Here is a 6,025-nt window from a genome sequence, read left to right on the forward strand (position 1 = left end):
TGCTTCATTTAGGGGATGGGTAAAGATAGGTAATACGTTTATAAGGTGAAAACTTCCTTCCACCCTGTGGCCCCCAGCCCAGTCCCCTCCCAGAGGCCACCATTGTTATCAGTGTCTAGCGTATAGTTCCAGAGCTACTTATGCAAAAATAAGTATTAATTACTAAAGTGTTCCATCATGAATATGTACTATAATTATTTAACCAGTTTCTAATGATGAACCTTTTATGTTGGTGCCGTCTTTCGCCACTACAGATTATGCTGCATCAAATTATCTTGTCCAGAATTGGTGGGTCAGAGAATGAATGCATTTAACAAATATTGCCAGTTACTCTCCAAAGAGGTTGTAGCAATTAACTCTCCTACCAGCATTGTCGAGAGTACTTGCTCTCTCTACCCTTGCCCCAACAGTTACCAGACTTTCTAGATCTTTGCCAGTCTGATGGGTGAAAGATTTCTTTAGTGATTTTTTTTTTTTTTTTTTTTTTCTGAGACAGGGTCGAGCTCTGTCACCCAGGCTGGAGTGCTGTGGCCCAGCTAACATTTTAATTTTTTTTTTTTTTTTTTTTTTTTTGAGACGGAGTTTCGCTCTTGTTACCCAGGCTGGAGTGCAATAGCGCGATCTCGGCTCACCACAACCTCCGCCTCCTGGGCTCAGGCAATTCTCCTGCCTCAGCCTCCTGAGTAGCTGGGATTACAGGCACGCGCCACCACGCCCAGCTAGTTTTTTTGTATTTTGAGTAGAGACGGGGTTTCACCATGTTGACCAGGATGGTCTCGATCTCTCAACCTCGTGATCCACCCGCCTCGGCCTCCCAAAGTGCTGGGATTACAGGCTTGAGCCACCGCGCCCGGCCTTAATTTTTTTATAGAGACAGTGTCTCACTATGTTGCCCAGGTTGGTCTTGAACTTCTGGGCTTAAGCAAGTCCTTCGGCTCCATCCTCCTAAAGTGCTAGAATTACAAAGCCACTGCCCCAGCCCTCTGAAACTCTTTGAAAAGCTGTTTGTCATTTTTAAAGCCCTATATATGTTTTCAATGTCAACCAAATTTTCAATCTTTGAAACCAGGTGCAGGATCTTTGGGGAAAGCATAACTCAAACTTAGCTTAAACTGTTTTCTTGCCACCCACTCTAGGCATATGTTTGCAGTATGATACTTGAGCCATGGACGGTGGCATCACTGCTTATTATCTCCTTTGCCCAGAAACATGATCTCATCCAATTTCTCATGTAAAAAAATATATATATATTTTATACATTCAGGGATCATTTCTATAGTTCATTACTAGAGAAGTAGAGAAGTTTCTCTGAACATGTAGAGTACCAACTAAAGAGCTTTTGCACAGTGAAAGAAACTATCCGAGTGAACAGGCAACCTACAGAATGGGAGAAAATTTTTTCAATCCATCTGACAAAGGTCTAATATCCAAAATCTACAAGGAGCTTAAACAAATTTGCAAGAGAAAAAACAACCCCATCAAAAAGTGGTCAAAGGATATGAACAGACACTGAAAAAGAAGACATACAACCAACAAACATGAAAAAAAGCTCATCATCACTGGTCATTAGAGAAATGCAAATCAAAACCACAATGAGATGCCATCTCATGCCAGTTGGAATGGCAATTATTAAAAAGTTGGGAAACAACAGATGCTGGTGAGGCTGTAGATAATTAGAAATGCTTTTACACTGTTGGTGGGAGTGTAAATTAGTTCAACCATTGTGGAAGACAGGGTGGCAATTCCTCAGGGACCTAGAACCAGAAATACCATTTGACCCAGCAATCTCATTGCTGGGTATATACCCAAAAGATTATAAATCATTCTACTATAAAGACACATGCATATGTATATTTATTGCAGCACTATTTACAATAATAGCAAAGAATTGGAACCAACCCAAATGCCCATCAATGATAGACTGGATAAAGAGGATGTGGCACATATATACCATGGAATACCAAGCAGCCATAAAAAGGAATGAGTTCATTTCCTTTGCAGGGACATGGATGAAGCTAGAAGCCATCATTCTCAGCAAACTAACACAGGAACAGGAAACCGAACACCACACGTTCTCACTCATAAGAGGGAATTGAATAATGAGAACACATGGAGACAGGGAGGGAAATGCCACACACTGGCACCTGTTGTGGGGTGGTGGAAAAGGGAAGACAGAGCATTAAGACAAATAACTAATGCATGCAGGGCTTCAAACCTAGATGACGGGTTGATAGATGCAGTAAAGCACCATGGTACATGTATACCTATGTAACGAACCTGCACTTTCTGCACATGTATCCCAGAACTTAAAGTAAAATAAATAAAAACTAAAAAACAGCTCTAAAAATAAACAACAGCAATGATTAAAGTAGACCTGAAAACCACCTGGTAGTGGACATAGCACAAAGATATGTCACAACAGAGAAAACTGTAACACCCAATCTAAACCTAGGATAGATGACCTCTATGTTTAGAAACCTGAGACACTCCAAGATTACCAGATACCTTTGGTTGGAGTGTAAGTAAAGTAGATCAAAGGCTATTCGATTCTTCTAATGCCCAAGCAACCAAATATCAATAGTCATGCTAATCCCCAGAGGAAATGGCCTTTTCCTGGTCTTCATCTCTTCTTCCACAGTGATACTGTTGACTGACCTATCCCTGAAATTTCCAGTTCTTCCACAACACATTTATTCAATATCTGGTTACTGAATGGCTTCTTTGGTGGAATGCCTTCCTGCTCGCTAATGCTGCATGTTATTTCTGCTTGGAGCCCTTCCCTCAGCATCTCCTCTACCCTGCCCTCCAGTCTACCATTGTCAAAACTCTTCCTTCAGTCCCACATTGAGTGCCATCTCCTGTACAGATTATTCACTTCTCTGCTTATGCTTTCTCTTCATCTCACTTCAAGACAAATTCCTCAAGGTTCTAGCCATTCCCTCTTGACACTCATACTATCCCATACAATCCCATAGCTTCAGCAGTCATCTTGACTGCTCTCCCTACCCACCACTTAACTTTGCCCCATTAACTCTTTCCCACGTCAGATCTGCCTTTTGACTACCTCCCGGAACTCACCACAAAACTGACCTTCACTTGAAAATATTAGCATGCCCAAAATGGAATGCATTCGATTCTCTCACAAACCTGAACTTTCTTCTTCAGTGAATATATCGTTTTATTTTATTTTACTGAGACAGGGTGTGGCTCTGACACTCAGGCTGGAGTGCAGTGGTGTGATCACAGCTCACTGCATCCTCTGTCTCCTGGGCTCAAGCCATCCTCCCACCCCAGCCTCCTGAGTAGCTGAGGCTACAGTGTGCGCCACCACACCTGGCTAATTTTTGTATTTTTTGTAGAGATGGGGTTTGTTTGTTATGTTGCTCAGGCTGGTCTCAAACTCCTGAGCTCAAGCAGTCTGCCCACCTTGGCCTCCCAAAGTGCTAGGATTACAGGTGTGAGCCACTGCACCCAGCAGTGAATATGTAGAATTTAAAAATGTTATTATTACTGTCATGCATGCTGCCTGGCTAGAAACATCTGTGCTGGCCAGGCATGGTGGCTCATGCCTGTAACCCAACACTTCAGAAGGCTGAAGTGGAAGGATCACTTGACCCCAGGAGTGTGAGACCAGCCTGGGCAACATAATGAGACCCTCACTACAAAAAATAAGAAAATTAGCCAGGCATAGTGGTGGGCACCTGTACCACCAGCTACTCGGGAGGCTGAGGTGGGAAGATCACTGGAGCCCTGGAGTTGGAGGCTGCTGTGATCCAATATGGTGACACTGCATTCCAGCCTGGGAGATAGAGTGAGACCCTGTCAGAAAGAAAAGAAAAGAGAAAGAAAGAAAGAGAAAAAAAAGAAAGGAAGGAAAAGAAAGAGCGAGAAAGAAAAAAAAGGAAGACAAAGAGAAAGAAGAAAGAAATACAGAAAGAAAAAGAAAGGAAAGGAGAGAGGGAGGGAAAGAAAGATGGAAAAAAAAAGGAAAGGAGGGAGGGAGGGAAAGGAAGGAAGGAAAGAGAGAAAAAGAAAAAGACAGAAAAGAAAAAGGAAGAAAGAGAAAAGAAGAAAAAAGAAAGGGATCTCCCTGCTGGACTGTTTCTTCCCCCACCTCCTCATTGGAAAACATTCAAGTGCCTGCCATGCCTCAAGCTATGTCCAATAGAAAGTCAAATCCTATCATTCTACCTACCCAGCCAGAAGAACCTGTCCCTTCTACTTTATCACTGTCGTTCAGGTCCTTGTCACCTCCTCCTCTGACAGCTGTAGAAGCCTTTTCATCGCAAACATTCATCCTTGAGTTGCACCTTCTACCAACTCTGTATGAACAAATAATAATTCTAGATGAATCAAAGGACTTCTCTACAATACTGAGGTATGGAGAGTCTAAGCACATACAGAGCCTAGGATCCTTGAAAGACTTGATATTTTTTATTGTGCTAAAATATACATAACATAAAATGTACCATTTTAACCATTGTTTAGTGTACACTTCCGTGGCATTAAGTACATTTGCGTTGTTGTGCAACCATCACCACCATCCATCTCCAGAACTTTTTCATCCTCCAGCTCAAACTGCACACACTGAACAATAATTCCCCCATGAACCCTTCCTCACAGCCCCTGGTAACCTCTACTGTACTTGTTGTCTGTGAATTTGACTACTCTAGGTACCACCAGCAAGTGGAATTGTACCGTATTTGTTCTTTTGTGTCTGGCTTATTTCATTTAGCCTAATGGAAACTTCAGTTGATGTTAGTGATTCCTAGTAGCTCCAATCTGTGAGACTGAGTGATTTTCTCCAGCTGTACTCTTGGCATGTAGAAATCAGAGAGATGAACTGCTCCATGTGTGCTTGGCCTTCACTAGACAGAGGTGATAATGGGGCAAGTGAATCAGCAAGGAACAAAGTTGGAGAAGTAGGAGGTTGTGGCTAGAGTGGGATGTGAAAAGTTATCTAGAGAGCAGGAAGTTCATGTGATGACAAGATGTCCAGGTGTAGTCTTTGTTATGGGAACTGAGGACTGAAGAATCGTAGAAGAGAAGGTCAGTAATGAGGAGAAGGGCAGAGAACTGAGTCTGAGTGAATATGCTTCACATTTTCAAATAGTAGTGCTCTGGGCAACCCATGCATATCACAGTTATCATACTATTCACTTGGTCTTCCTTCGGTACCTTGTTGTTACTTGATGTGAGTTATTTACTGTTTAATCATACTTTCTCAGATACTTTATATGGCAGAATTCTCATATGTTCAATAAACACTCAATCTTTTATGCCAGATTGACATCGAACCTCTATGGTAGATGCTAGTTAGGGTCTGGTGTCTACCATATTTCTATCTGGCACATCAGAGGGCCCACTTCTCTGGGGTTGGGCCCAGGGTTGGGCCCCCAGTAGATATGTCAGACTACATGAATATGAACTACATGAATAGTATTGCCCTTAGACCCAGGTGAGAAGGGCTCACTCCCTTGGCCAGCCACTTTAAAAGCCTTATATTTCACCAGAATGCACAAGAAAATAATAAATATATTTACAAATACGTGAGGCTCTGGTGCTCAATGCTGACATAACGCAACCTGATACCCTAGACATTTGCTGTCAGGATTAACACTGTTTAGGCCCGAGGGAAGCCCTTGTTAACTGCATCCAAAGGCTTTGAAGGTGTGCAGATTGTGCTTCTGTTTCTGAGTTTAGGGAGGATTTGAATAAAGGAAGAGTTAGGGAAGAGAAAAGACAGATTCATTAATTTGTCAAATTCTTCCCCAGCATTTGTGTAATAAATACTTGCATTAAAAGGGGTATCATTTTCAGTGGTCAGAGGGTCTATATTCTTGCCCTTCATATTCCAATGCGTTGCAACACTTGTCCATGGAGTCTGAAAAACTTTGCAACATTAAACAATTCATATTACTTTTTTTTTTCTTTTGGATATGGAGTCTCACTCTGTCGCCCAGGCTGGAGGGCAGTGGTGGGATCTTGGTTCACTGCAACCTCCGCTCCTGGGTTCAAGAGATAC

Source organism: Saimiri boliviensis, chromosome 2 (assembly GCF_048565385.1).
Source record: "Saimiri boliviensis isolate mSaiBol1 chromosome 2, mSaiBol1.pri, whole genome shotgun sequence".
NCBI lineage: Eukaryota > Metazoa > Chordata > Mammalia > Primates > Cebidae > Saimiri > Saimiri boliviensis.